The sequence below is a fragment of the Dermacentor variabilis genome, chromosome 10 (assembly GCF_050947875.1).
Source record: "Dermacentor variabilis isolate Ectoservices chromosome 10, ASM5094787v1, whole genome shotgun sequence".
NCBI lineage: Eukaryota > Metazoa > Arthropoda > Arachnida > Ixodida > Ixodidae > Dermacentor > Dermacentor variabilis.
Window position 1 is genome coordinate 89,492,461 of NC_134577.1, and position 15,898 is coordinate 89,508,358.

Genomic DNA, 15,898 nt, shown 5'->3' on the forward strand with positions numbered 1-15,898 from the left:
TCCTGCATAGATAATACACATTGCAAATTCACGCTATATTTCAACATTTGTGTAAAGCTACCATGACTTGTGGCCTGAACATTTTGCAACTTGTGATAAGCTGATTATGAATAAAATCAAACATGCAGATAAATCCAACATGCAAGCTTTTCCCAACACTTCGACACTATTATAAGCAGGATTAATTTAAATATACACAGTAGATTTGAAAAGTATACGTTATGCACATATGACTTAATGTACCCGATTTATATATTGAAAATACCTTATAGGCACCTTGACAGGACATTGAGTAAGGGGTTAATAAAAGTGCAAAGTAAGCCGACGGAGTACATACGGCTCAAATTTGCAATTTAGCTCAAATAAATGGATGAATTGATAATAAAGTGGTATGACGGCAATATAAGGTTGGGCAGGAAAGAGGACAGCACAAAAAAAAATATATTGGCTGGCATTATACATATGGCAAAACTGCAAACAATAACTATAGAGTGTACCAGTCACAATGATGACAGTAAGAAGAAAAACTACAACCAAAGATTGCCTGAAAAGGCGGTATAAAATGTTAGCAGGAACGGAGATAATGTTTTTAAGAATTTTAGAGTTCATATTGTCAATGCCGGCTGAAGTGGATAATTTAAGGTTATTAATTAGAAGTATTATGCCCTCGGCAGGTATTTCTATCGGTTCCATATAGGGGAAGTCAAGATCGAGTACATATGGAACGTCAAAGTGGTCTTCCCGGGTGAAAACAGATGAAAAGAATGTGTTAAATGCTGAGGTTGAAGGGAAGGTAAATCTCTAGAAAATTATTTTTGTTTAGCAGATCCTACTGTGGAACAACAAGTTATCATAAAATAGATGCCCTAGAAATTCGAAAGAAATACTCACTCAGGATATTCCATTGTGTCAAGGAGAAACAGTAGTTGGTTGTAATGGGGCCACCGCACACTGAAAACACTGTCCGCGCCGGCGCCACTTTTCGTTGTTGTCGCTTCTTTGCGTTTTTTCATGAAAGTGTCGCGTAGGGATTTCCACCGCTTCATTACTTGCGTCACTGTAAAGCAGTAACAAAGTGTTACATATATGCGCTCGCAGGAAGGTGATGCAACTAATGAAATGTGCTGCATAAATTTATTTTCTGCAGGAAAGAAAAAACAAAATCGAGAAGCCTGCATCAGTCCACGCTAGCTTCCTTCTGCTAGCATTTTCTTACAGGCATATTCATGCCAATCAGATGTCAAGAAACAACACAGCTTGTGATCAAACTTTTTCTCTCACAAATAAAGAAAGCGCGGCGGCACGATCTGTGCCTGCGAGATAAGTACGCAAACGGCGGGTAAACATGCCAAGTTCACACGCTTGTCGAGGCGAATGTACATAGAACAAGCAGGGCACCCACACCACGTATGCACAGATTTGGTACATACCGTCTACGCTGAGGGCATCTGCTATTGCTCGCCAAGCCTGGTCCCGTTTCATATTATTCTTGTAGTTCCTGTCGCGTACGTCCCACAGGACGCGACGCTTCTCAACTTCCGTTATGAGGGCCTCGTTGAAGGTTGCCTTGTCCATAGTTGCCTTGTCCATGTCACGATACGCGAACGAAATCACGAAAGCACGTGTTTTTGTTTGACGCACGCGCCAGTTCTGCGGAGAAAAAAAAATGCTCCACGGAGGTTCCGTCGAGATGCGCAGAGACCAGGGCCATCTGGTGGCAAAAAAAGAACCAAAATGTCATGTGACCAAATGCCACGTGACTTACCTGAACTCTGATTGGTGGACGCGCGCGCGCGACGCGTTTTTTTCTACTCCGAGCAGCAGCACGCGGCGGCGCGATTTCGTGATGGATCCTGCTGGGCACGCGTCAAAATGACGCGCGCGTCCCACCATCTGCGCGTCAATCGCGCCTGAAATCGCGCCATGCGGTTAAGACCGCAACTCCACTTTAAAAGAGAAAGCGGCTAGGTCATCGTCTGAGTAGACCGGACGGCACCGTGAGCCAGGTAGCTGTCGCCTTTCATGAATGGCTCGCTAATTTAAGGAAGCACCCCTGCCTTACACTTGGGCGACACTTAAGTACATCACGTTGCCGACGAAGTCTTTTTGCAGCGTCGGTCCTCATTTGCTGGTGGCGGCAGCGCGTTCCTGACTGCACGTACTCGTAGGGCGCGGCAACACTGGGTCGATCCGAGACCGACAAGACGCTCACTCCAATCCAATGATTGGCCCACTATTGTGCGTCACTGAAACCTTTTTATCATACCAGGTCGACAACGACGCAGCCGACGAGCGCGAGTGTTACTGCGACAGGCTTTCTTGTCGAAGACACCGGCAAAATCAGCGTGCCGACCATCGTTCGACTGAATCCCGCGCGATCGGCCATCGTACCGACGACCCAATAGCGACATCGTCTTTGCTTGTATATATTATTAGTCGTGCTCAAAATGAGTCAAGCACGCCTACCAAGTTGAAATGCACAAGCTTTAACCCTCTCAAGGCATGCCCGCGAAATTTGAGCCAATTCCAATCCTGTTTAGGGAAGATTAACCTGGCGCCTTCGAGTTTGTGTACTCGCTACCGGCGAAGCTGAAGTGAAATGTGAGCAGTTAGGTCGAACGAAACTGCTTTTATAGTTCAATTATTGCCTTAGCGATTTAAAATCGGCTACACTTCACTTCGCACGGCGCGTACACAATAAGCGATAAGCCACGAAATAGCGCTGCGCCAACGTCTTTACTCCACCGTACCTGTAGGCTGTCGGCCGCATTCGCTACGTATATGGGTGGGCCTGTACTTGTTGCTTTGCCGAGACATTTCTCAATTTCAGAGATGAACTGTTTGCCTCTGCGTCAATCGGCAAACAAGAGACGTTGTATTCGGTATACAGCAGCATAAACAACCGCCTCGCTCATTTATACCAACGCCGTGTGAGCGATGGCATCCGCGCGTTTTCGTGAGAGAACAACATAGCCTACAAATGAACGCTTATGCGAGCAAAGTTTTCTCTAATAATGCTTTAAGTTACGCTAAAACTGTAAATATGATGGAGTTAAAGAAAAGCGACCATGAGTGAACAGCCCGTAATATATGTGTGTAGATCGCATTTACCGTTGTTTACGTGGTCCGGCCGCTCATATTGACTCGTCTCAGGGTGTAACAACATGGAACATATGCGCAGATATGCATGTTTTGCTACATTTTGACACTATTTCATATCAGCGATGGACCTTTTCCGCAATATTTGACGATAACGACCTATGGCTGTAGATGTTGATGTCAACAAGCGCACCGCTTTAATAAAACCGACGCAGAAGGCTGCGCTAGAAGACTTTTTGAATATGCGAAATGTCTAAATAATGTGTAAAAAGACTACAAAAAGTGATGTCCTAGTGCTGAAATCAGTGGCAAATACCGAGGCAGCCGTGCCGGCAAACGGAACTCGGCGTGTCTTTATCGGCAGGACTGTTTGCAGAACAGCCAGCTCAGGCCTGCTCACCCAGTAGTCATCGAGAGGGACATGGCTTGAAGAACGACATGCTGTCCCGAAGAAGTCATTAATAATGATTCGCGATCAACGAAACGCACAACCGACGGACACTCAACGTGGGAGCAGGCACACAAATCAACTGGCGAAAGACCCGCGACCCTTCGAAAACGTTTTCAGTGGCGTGCGGCAGAGGGCAGCACAGGAAAATGAAAGAGGCCGAATCCGCCGACGGCTGCTTCCCCCGCCGCCGGTGCTTGCGCAACATGGCGGTGCCTGTTGCTGCCTCGGTGACAAAGTTGCTTGGAGACATCGCACCCTACCACTGCTACCACCATAAACGTTCACGTCCGTCACCCGGTATGTCCTCCAAATGTAGTTTACAGTGGGCGCTCGTCGATATGTCCTCCCGGACTGGCTCAGGAGTGTCCGAGTACCAACGTACACCAACACTCATTGGCTATTTCTACTATATGCTTGGCTATTTTACAACCACGTGGCAATAGTGCACTACTAGACCAACCCGCGGCGGAGGTGAAGCAGGCTTTAAACATTCCCCATACGTGGGCGAATCACAAATATAGTGCATTACCGGGCCGACCCACGGCGCAGGTGAAGCAGGCTTTAAACATTCCCCATATGTGGACCGATTCCGAAGATAGCGCAATACCGGGCCGATCCGCGGCGGAGGTGCAGTTCGCCATAAAGGGCCCAACATACACAGCTTTGCTGTTCGTCCGTCTTCGCAGAGTGGAAGGGCACTGAATCTTTTTTTCGCTCAGACCTCCCCCATATGATAACTGATAAATATGGTTATCCTGACAGAGCACCTACCCGCTGCCTACTGGCACTGTCCATATTGATACATGCATATTGCGTGTTTCTTTTGGCCGATGCACGCGGCCGCCCCGACGAAGACGACGAACTCTTTCTGGCTCTCGAGCTGTCTCGCTTACTCGCTTTGCCGTATGCCTCCTTCCTCTGACGTATCCGTTCATGTAAGTCGTCCTGCTCGCCCGCCGTCACCTCAGTGCCGTAGGTCCTCTTCACCCCAGCCCCGCCGCCATTCGTCGCCGACCAATTATGGACGCTCCCGGACGAAAAACTAGACCATGCAGCTCCTGCGAGGTAGTGCTGCATTATCTTCGTCGTGTCCAAATCCTCCCTTGACGCTCCCAACAAACCAGAACTTACTTGATGTCCACGTGGACGGTGTTCTTTTACGGCGTTAATAGATACTGAAGCCCAGGTATCCATAATGAGTTGCAACCTCCGTTATCGACTGAGGAAGGTTCTCACGCCTCCTACTACTCGAGCCGTCCGCGTGGCCGCTGGCAGCACTGTTGAAGTCACTGGAACGTGTACTTTCCGTATAAGCATCGCTGCCCGCCACGTTCCTGATCTTTTTACAGTGCCGACCGATTTCCCCATGACCTAATCCTCGGACTCGACTTTCTTACGGCGCAGTCAGCTTTGTTCGACTGTTCTGCCGCTAACGTTTGCCTCGAACTACCTCTCCTCGCGCATATTCGGGTCGAACTGCCGAACAACTTTCGTACGACCGCATTGGTACGTCTGCCGCATAAAGCCTTGACATTCGCTGATTTGCTATCATCTTTTCCTCTGCCCGATGGTGATTGCGTCACCACACCTGTTCCTGATGTCCTCTAGATGCGCAATATCACTGTGCCCACTCCGTCGTCACCGTCGCCGATAACCAGACATGCCTCCCCGTCATCAGTTTTGGCCATACAAACGGAGTTCTACCCAAAGGCATCTCGGTTGCAACGCTTTGTGCTATCGGAGATGACCACGTCACGATGTTTTCCGTCGACGTCTGCCCAGATTCTTCACCATGTACAGAGGATGCTATTTGCACTGATGCAACATTTCGTCCCATAATTGCTGTGGAGCTATTGCCTGAACAAGCAGCAGCTCTGTGTCCCCTTTCGGCTTCCTACTACGACATCTTCGACCTCAGCAATCGCCAATTGGGCCAGACTTTTTTGAAGTTTGAAGTTTATTTCTTCATTACAGAAAGAGGAAACAAGCTAAACTTCAATTGTTAAGTGTCACGTAAATACTGGTGATGCCAGTCCTAATCATCGCCGGCCATACCGAGTTTCTGCTTCAGAGCGTAAGGTTATTCAAGATGAAGTGTGCAATATGCCTGCAAAATGCATTGTTGAAACTTCGTCGAGCCCTTGGGCGTAGTCCGTGGTGCTTGTTAAAAAAAAAGATGGCACATGGAGTTTCTGCGTAGATTATCGCCACCTAAACCGCATTACCAAGAAAGACGTCTACTTCTTGCTTCGCATTTACGACGCCCACGATTGTCTCCACGGTGGCAACTACTCTTCATCAATACACCTTTGGTCTGGTTATTGGCAGATTTCTGTAGATGAAAAAGACCAAGAGAAGACCGCGTTTGTCACTCCTGTTGGTGTACATCAACTCAATGTTATGTCATTCGGTCTATGCAACGCCCCAGCCAGGCTCGAACGTATGATGGACTCTTTGCTTCAAGGGTTCAAATGATCAACATGCCTCTGCTACCTAGACAAAGTTCTCGTATTTTCGCCTACATTTTAGACACGCCTTTAGCGCTTGTCAGCTGTTCTTCAAGTCTTCCGCGACATTGGGCTCCAACTAAATTTCTCGAAGTGTCATTTCGGTCGTCAGCAGATTACAGTCGTCGGCCAACTCGCCGACGCTTCCGGTATTCAACCAGACCCGGAGAAAATTCGTGATGTCACGTCTTTTCCTGTACACCTGTCTGTCAAAGACATCCGAAGTTTTGTAGGTATCTGCTCCTAGTTCCGACGCTTCGTTAAAGACTTCGCAGCCATTGCCCGGCCTCTTACTGATCTTCTCAAGAAGGACGCGCCCTTTATGTGGGCCCCACTCAAACTGCTGTGTTTTCCCACCTGACCAATATTCTCACCACGCCACCTATACTGGCCCACATTGACCCGACCTCTCCTACAGAGGTGCGTACCGATGCCAGTGGTCACGATATTGGAGCCGTCTTAGCCCAGTGCCAACAGGGTCAAGATCGCGTTATCGCATACGCTAGCCGCCTCCTCACAGCAGCGGAGCGTAACTATTCGATTACAGATCGTAAATGCCTGGCTCTCGTCTGGGCGGTTTCGAAATTCTGCCCGTAATTGTATGGCACACACTTCTCTGTAATCACGGACCACCACGTGCTCTTCTGGCTTTCCTCACTCAAGGATCCTACCTGCGGGATTGGTCGCTGGGATCTGCGGCTGCACGAATATTCCTATGCAGTAGAGTACAAGTCAGGCCGATTACATCAGGACGCAGACTGTTTATTATGCTATCCAGTGGACGAACCAGCCGCCGAACCTGACCCTAATGCCGACGCTTCCATTTTCTCCATTTCTCAGTTGGTACACATTGCCGACGAGCAACGCCGTGATGTTATTTTGCGCGCCATTATTTATGGCTTAGAATCTTCGCCTTCTGATTCGTTCCTTCACCTGTGTGTTCTCCGGGATGGCGTATTATACCACCAAATGTACTCCCCGATGGTCCTGGCCTACTCCCCGTCATTCCTAAACGCATCCAGTCAGCTGTTCTCCAAGATCTTCACGATTTACCAACGGCAGGTCACCTTGGAGTTTCCCCAACCTACGACCAAAAATCCTACGCTTCTTTTGGCCAGGCCTTGTCCGCTCCATCTGGAAATACGTTGCGGCGTGTGAAAAAATCTAGCGCCAAAAAATACCATCGACGCTCCCTGCCGGTTGCCTTCAACAGCTCGGCATTCCTTTGGAGCCGTTCTTTCGCGTTGGCTTGACTTTACTTGGCCCTTTCCCTCTATCTACGTCTGGCAACAAGCGGGTCGCTGTGGCAGCAGATTACGCCATGCGTTACGGCATCACCAGAGCGCTTCCAACAAGTTGCGCCGAAGATGTCGCCGGCTTTCTTTTACGTGACGTGATTCTGCTGCATGGTGCTCCCCACCAAGTGCTCACAGACCATGGTCGGACATTTATTTCTCAAGTCATCACTGACATCCTGCAAGCCTGCTCCACCAAGCACAAGCTGACTACGTCTTACCATCCACATCCTAATGGTCTCACTGAGCGTCTGAATCGCACCCTAACGGACATGCTTGCAAAGTACGTCTCGTCCGAACATACTGATTTAGACCTTGCCCTGCCCTAGGTCACCTTTTCATATAATTCATCGTGTCAAGACATCGCCGGTTATTCCCCGTTCTTTCTGCGGTTCGGCCGAGAACCCACATTGCTACTGGACACATCCCTTCCATCTGCCGCAGCAGAGACCATGAGTGTGCACTTCACGCAATCACCAGGGTAGCCCAAGCACGCGAAATTGACCGCGCTAGCCTCCTGACCTCTCAAGAGAAGCAACGGCGCTTGTACGATCGCAACACAGAGACATCCACTTTTCACTTGGATCCCTGGTACTCCTCTGCTCCCCGACTCGTCACGTTGGCCTGTCAGAAAAACTCCTCTCTCGGTACGCAGGAGTGCTGAGGGCCGTGACTCCAGTTACCTACAAAATTGCTCCAGTCAGTACCAGTGCCTTATCTGCCCCAAATTCCACTGACGTTTTGCGTGTTGCATGCCCAGAAGCTCCAGCCATCTCAGCTGGTCACTAGTTTTGGACAGGAAAATGAAAAGAAAAGCTGTAAACAAGAAAAGTAAGACGAACAACAAAAGAACGGAACAAATGTTTTACATACGTACTTACGAGTGGGAGGCTTCCGTTTAGGCGAATTGCCGCCGCCGTGAATAGCATTAACGTCAAAACCATATCTGTGTAAAAGCATTTGAGTCTAAATGAAAGGGATGCCGAATCCTGCGCATGGTATCCAAGACTAGCTAACTCGCGCGTTGCTTACATGGTATATTCAACAACGCTGACAAATACTGTGCCACGCTTGAAAATCTTGCAATCTAACTCGATATAAATCGTTTTATTCGGCGCGGTTCTATGCAATTCCTCCATTAAGAAGGAAGAAGTGGGCAAGGGGGAGAGTGAGGAGGAGAAATGTTAAGCCGGTAGAGAAAAAGAGAGCGAGAGAGACAAAAGAGGAGGAAAAACTGGCTGCTTAGCCAGTGTAAGCACCGTCCGGCTACCCTGTGCTGGGGACAGGGCTAAAGGGAATAAAAGAGAAAGAAGAAACAAATGAAAATTAAGTGAGAAAATGTCCCCTTTTAACGCGATGCTACACGCTAACTTTCAAAGTCTGTCGCACAATTCACAGCCCTTAAGAACTTGAGCAGCTCAAGGCCTTGACTGCCGAAGCCAATCTTGACAGTCACATAGGAGGTGCTTGATCGTCTCCTCGCAGCCAGAACTGTAGCAAGCAGGACTGTCACCCATTCAAATGCGGAAAGAATCGGCGTTCCAGAACACCATGCCCAGCCACCCACGGCACAGAAGCGTGGCTCGCGCTCGTGCTAACGGTGGCGGAAGACGAGGTTGCAGACGTATATCTATTCTGTGGACAAGAGAAGACAAGGTTCTCCGCTCTTTTAGCACCAGGAGGCTGTTTGGAACGCTGCTTGTGATCAAGTGGCAGGCAGTTTTCTTTTTCCCTTTGTCTTTTACCTAATTTCTTTTACCTTTTGCTTCAATATCTGCTAACTTCCCAGAGTTTTTTCCTATTTTCTGCAATGTCTCTCTCATCGCCAGGCCAGGAAGCTTGCTGCTGGTCGGCTCCTGTTCCTCGCTCGGATTTGCCAAGGCTATTCAAACCGAACTCCGGATGGCCTCGGCCGATTTTAAAGAAATCGCCGAGGTTCGACAGTTTTGCCGAGGGGGCATTTTTTCTCTTCGTCAGACCAGGCTTGAGTTCAAGGCCTACTGCAGTGCAGTGTTTTTGCAATACACACAGTGAGCAGTTTCATTCCTCATCAGCTTGCATGTACCAAAGGCCTAGTCAGTGGTGTCGACATAAGTCTGTCCCGCAGAAGTTTTGGAAATGTTTCCAGCGGGAGGCGTGATTTCTTTGTATCGTTGCGGCCGTGTCATCGACCATAAGCGCATGCTCACAGAAACAGTCATTCCTACATTTGCTGGAAAGAACCACCCATCGGAAATCAAGACTTGGCTACTTTGTATATATACGGAATTACCTGTATATACTGTATACTGTACTGTATATACTGTATATACTGTACTGTATGTACTGTATATACTGTCACCTCGCGTCCTTCATTGCCTAAATTCCTAGCGGTTTCGGAGCTCCATAAAAGGTTGCAGGTCCAAAACACAATGCCGGATTTGTGGAGAAGGCCATAATTAAAATGAGTGTTCGTTCCGAAAGGAGTGGTGCTGCCTTTGCAGTGGTACTCGTCCTGCAGGTGAGCTTAACTGCCTTCAAAAGAAACGCAATATTTTGAAGTAATTGATAGACCTCGATGCTCTCGTCGTGAGGGCACTGGAGAACTTCAGAGCAGTACTCAATGGCATGCTCGTATGACGGCCCATCAAACAATGTGTATGGAAAACTAAATCTCTCAGGCTGTGGTAGCTTCCGTAGAAAAGGCGTTGGAGAAAGCGATGGAGCACATCGTGACAAATCTTACCGAACCCCTTGTTAAGGTAAGGTGTTTAGAAATAGCTCATTGGCTTCTACTAAATTATAAGGGCTACATTGAGGGTCAGCTGTCCGGCCTACCTCGGAATCTACCTATTGAAAAATCGACAGCTCAACCATTGACTTATAACTATTCATCAAACCTATCAGCTGAGAACATTGACCACAGCTGTCTCTCCGATATAAATCGAATGGAAAATAAAGATGTAGATATGAACCCCCGAGCTCTTAAACGTACAAGGTCACCGACAGAGAAAAAGTCTAGCTCTGCAAGGCAAAAAGTACGTGAGAGAAATTTGGACTAAGAAGGACTTCTTAAAAGAGTGCGTTTTAGACCAAGGAGTCTCTGCTGATCGGATGTATTCGCCATAGCAAGGTTAACAGTAATTCAGTGGAACTCTCGTTTCATACCTTCCGTTCCAACATGTTTATTATATCCTACTTCATAATATTCCCCAGATATTAATATTTTACCGGAAACTTGGCTTGCTGCTGGTCAGGCGTTTCATCTAAAAATGTGCGATGCGTTCGATTAGATCGCCTTTCCTGAGGCGTTGGTCTCGTTTTTTTATATCATTAAAAATTTGCCATAAAGATACTATACTATACGAAGGAATGTCACTGGAAAGTGAAATATTAGCATTGGGCTGAATACTTCCTGGCTGCACGTTTTTGTGTATAGTTACCACGTACTTCCCCACTGGAGTGCAAGATACCCGTTTTCTAGACACCTCTATTGCTTGCAATCAGAAGAAAACCATACTAGTGGGAGGATTCTCAACATGTATCGTGGTGTTTCCGAACGGACACTTGTGGCTAACGCTAATGGAATTGGGTTTTATTAAATTATTTCTGTTGCCTAAATTCGAGAGCACATAATTTTGTTACATGGAGATGACAGCATTTCTGCCACCTCCTGGAAGACTGTTAATCCCGGAACTAGCAGTGATCACTTCGCTATAATTTTTGCACTGATTAACCCGTAAACTAGTTTAGGTAGTAGTGTGCGCACTTTTGTAAATTACGTAAAATTTAAAAATGCGTTAAAATCAACAGTAAACGCTCAGGAGGGCCTGGAGAGGGATGCTAAAGCAATGTGCCTGCGTTGAGTTCTAAAACAATCATCCAAAAATGCTCAATTTGTTGTACAATCTACTAAGGGTGGATCATATTGTGCCTGATGGAAGTCTGACTGGGGGCAAGATTTTAGGCGCGGAAAATCTGCGTGGAAAAAACTTGTACGTAACAAATGCCCTGTTTACTGTTAACCCAGCAAGTTTACCTGAAAGTAAAAGGGAAGCGGAATGCAGCAATAATGAAACATAGCGCACGTTGAGGCCGTATTAAATAGGAAGTAATGCGTGGGATCTGGAAGAGAGACATGGTGCCAGCGGCAATGTTCCCAAATTCCATTCGGAGCCTAAGATCAGGTACTAGTATATTGTCCGGTTTGCAAATTACCCAGAAGATCGGAGGGGCGGTTTGCTTTGGGAGCCAACGCAAAGCCACAAATCAGCCAGTGCAGGAGGACATGGGTTGGGCCTCGTTTGAATTCAGAAAAGCGCAGAGCAAAATTGCTTTTCAAAACTCAAAAACATGGATCAAAATAAATGGCCGCCAAAGTTGCACAAGCATCTGCAGCTAAATATCGTGTACACCGAATGGAGCAAGAGGACAAGAAAGTTGCAAGCAACTACACGGCGATTGCAAGTGCAGCAAGATAACCAGAAGGCATCAGAAAGAAAGTTAGGGAAAAAGAAACAGCGAATTGGATGCAACAAATGGAAACGAAAAACACCATGGAGATTTACAAGAATGAGAAAACAGAAATGAGAAATAAGAATGAGTGCGATAATAAAGAAAGGAAGCACCCTAGTATTGAGGCTCGAGCTGGTTGCCTAAGGACAACAATGTACCAGAGCAAATATTCACCATCAGATGGTGCATGTGAATGCTGCAGAAAACATTCGGAGATGATTGAGCTCACTTCGCTTTCTTTCAATAAAACTGATATTATTAGTGATGCCGAGTTTAGTTTCTAGAAAAGCAAGTCAACGTAGTTAGCTTTCTGAAGGATAAAGAATATAACTTTAGAAAAACACGATAGCAAGCTACATAGGTGAGGTTTCTTTATAGATTTCAATAAACCTTTCGATTCCCTTAACCATAACTGACTCTTCAATGGGTTGCAAATGTGTGGTGTTCGCGGCACTCTCCCACCTTCAGATAAATCATATTTGACAGGTAGATCTTAATGCATGTTTTAGAGCGCAGCTCTTTGGCGTCCGTTCCTGGGTTTCGCGTCGTCGTCGGCGTTGTCGTCGGCCTCGTAACCAGCTCCGCCCCCCTTTCATCCCCCCAGCGCTAGCAGCGACCGACTGATACCGCTGGATGCCGCTGACGCCGCTAGAGAGTCAAGATAACGTGACTGCATAGAACACCGTCGCCGCCATGCAGAAAGAGGAGGAAAGGGTCCCCCCCCCTGTTCTTGTGTGGCGGATAGGGTGCTCTTCAGTTGCCGACGCGCCGGTTATTTCACGTAGGCCCCGGCACGTCGACGAATACGTGACCACCTTCCCACGGCTAGACCTGGTTCTTAGCGCTGCGGAAGCGAGGGTATCATATTGTTTGTGTCGGCATCGGCGGCGTTGTCCCTGAAACCAACTCCGCAGCTGGGGTTGACTCACTATCGGCGTCAGCGGCATCAGTCAGTCGCTGCTATCTCTTCCCTCCTCCCTTTATCGTGTTGTCCGCTTGCTGCGCGCGCTTCTGCCCCCATCGTTTGCCGCTGGGTGTACACGCCGCCCCCCTCCCCCCTCTTCCTGCGAGTCTCCGGTTGTCAAAGCGCCGGCTCGAACTTAATTCCGTTCTTCGCTCCTCCTCCAATGCAACCCCTGTGCGGTGGCAATCAGAGAGCCAGATCGGTGGCGGCGGATCTGTATATGTGCACCACCCGAGCTGAAATTGCCGCTGCCGTTCGCCCTGTGCGGTGGCAATCAGAGAGCCAGATCGGTGGCGGCGGATCTGTATATGTGCACCGCCCGAGCCGAAATTGCCGCTGCCGTTCGCCACTGCGAAATTATCTGCCAGTTCTTTCTGAGCCATGAGCGAGACGACCGATGGAAGTCCTCCGTCTGCTGCTGCTGCTGCTGCTGCTAAACGAGCTGCCAGAGCAGAGGCCCAGCGCCGTCGCCGTCAGAATCCAGAGGTGCGTGCCGCCGAAGCAGAAGCTTACCGTCGCCGCCGTCGAGATGATCCAGGAGGACGGGAAATATAAAAAAAAATTCTGTGATAGCGCATACATGTGTTGCTCGATTTCTTTGCCTCAATCTATCGAAAAGGTGAAACAGCTTATTTGCTGCGCTCAAATTTCGCATTAGGAAGTAACGTAATCGTCGGTAATTTTTTTTTGGTAAACTATATCTCATATTCAGTGCCGATCAGAAGAGGTGTGCCGCAGGAAAGCTTGTCAGGTCCCCTATTTTTAACAACTTTATACGTAAATGATATTTTAAACATTTACAAAACAGTGCAACTTATATTCCAATGATTCGAGCCTGTCTCTCTGGCTAAAATGAAGATGGGTTCGCAGAAAGATGTAATCAGTAATTAAGTACCATTAAACGATGGTCACTGTATAATAAACTTAAAATTAACCCATGCAAAATGGTGCTAATCACTGAAGACAAGACATTGAACACTAAAGCAGATATTGTCACCTCGTAGTGACGTATAAAGCACACAGCAGCAATACTGGGGAAGGTGAAACTAACTTTTCTTGGGCGAACCTGTACCCAAACACGGTCGCCAGGCTGGTACTGGACGTAGCGTCGTCGGAGGTTCTAGTGTCGGCTGTCGGTAGGTTGCTGGTTCTTTATTCGCAGGCAGGCGAGTTGTCGGGGTTCAGCGGCACGCTAGATATAGGTAGCGGCGTCAAGATTTTCTTCGTCGGTGACATGCAGTAGCATGGCGTCGAGAGTCGTCGTCGGTTTCCTGCCGGAAACCACCTCGAACAGCGTGATTTGTGTAGTTTTTTGCACCGCTATCTTATAAGCAAAGGTTACGTACGGCAGGACTGTGTCCCATGTCTTCTGCTCACCGTCGACGTACGTTGCTGCAATGTCAGCGAGGGTTTGGTTCAGGCGCTCCATGAGACCATTCGTCTGCGGGTGGTAGGCAGTTGTCCTCCTGTGGCTTGTCTGGCTGTGCTGCAGAATGCTTTGGGTCAGGTCTGCTGTAAAGGCCGTTCCTCTGTCGGCAATGAGGACTTCTTAGGCACCATGTTGCTGCAGGACGTTCTCTACTAAAAATTTCGCCTCTTCCGCTGCGCTGCCTTTCGGTGGAGATTTAGTTTCAGCGAAGCGGGTGAAATAGTTCGTCACCACGATGATGCACTCATTTCCGGATGTTGATGTCGAAAACGCTCTGAAGAAATCCATCCCGATCTGCTGAAATGGTCGGCAAGGAGGTTAGTTTGGCTGTGGTGGTCCTGCTAGCCTTGTCAGTGGTGTCTTGCGTCGCTGACAGTCTCGGAATGTCTTGACGTAACGGCTGCCGTCGGCAGTTAGACGCGCCCAGTAATACCTTTCCTGTATCCTCGACAGCGTCCGAGAGGATCCGAGGTGCCCAGCGGTTGGATCGTCATGTAGGGCGTGCAGTACTTCTAGAGGCAGCGCTGACGGAACAACGAGAAGGTAGCTGGCGCGGACTGGTGAGAAGTTCTTCACGCGCAAGTTGTTTTGGTGCGTGAACCAAGACAATACACTCTTAAACGCCCTAGCGACAACGCCTGCGTTCACTTCCAAATGGGGCCATTTAGCTCTGGGTCGGCTCGTTGCTGTTTAGTGAAATCTTCCGCGCTGATTATTCCAGGGAAGGCATCGTCGCCCTCGCCGTCTTGCGGCGGGAGATTGATGGGGGCACGTTAGAGGCTGTTGGCACCAGAGTGTTTTCGTCCGGACTTGTAGATTACCCTGACCTCATATTCTTGCAGTTTGAGGCTCCACCGCGCCAGCCATCCTGAAGGGTGCTTTACTTTAGCTAGCCAACACAACGCGTGATGGTCGCTGGCGACTTTCAGTGGCCTGCCATATAGGTATGGGCGAAATTTTTCTGTAGTACAAATAATGGCGAAGCATTCGTTTTCGGTCGTAGAATAATCGCGTTTCGCTTTTGACTGCGACCGGCTAGCTTAAAATATCACCCGTTCAAGTCGGTCTTTCCTCTAGACTACGGCGGCACCGAGGCCAAGGCTACTGGCATCAGTGTGGATTTGGGTATCGGCGTCCTCGTCAAGTGTGCAACTACTGGCGACGACAGCATGCGTCGCTTGAGTTCTTGAAATGTGTGATTCTGCGACGTTTTCCACTTGAACTCGACATGGCATTTGGTTAGATGTGTTAGTGGCTCCGCGATGAGTGAAAAGTCCTTGACGAAGCGCCTATCGTAGGCACACATGCGAAGGAATCTACGCACTGCCTTCCTGTCGATGGGCCGTGGGAACTTTACGATGGCAGCTGCCTTCTGCGGGTAGGGCCGTACTCCAGCTTTGCTGAGGACTTGGCCTAGGAACAGACGCTCATCGTAAGCGAAGCGGGACTTTTTCGCCTTCAGAGTGAGCCCTGATGATTTCATGGCGTCTAATACTGTCGCAAGCCGCCTAAGGTGATTATCGAAATTTCAGGAGAAGACAATGACGTCATCCAAGTAAACAAGACACATCTGCCACTTCAGTCCTGCTAACACCGTGTCCATGACGCGCTCAAGCGTTGCAGGTGCCGAGCACAGTCCGAATGGCATGCCCTTGAACT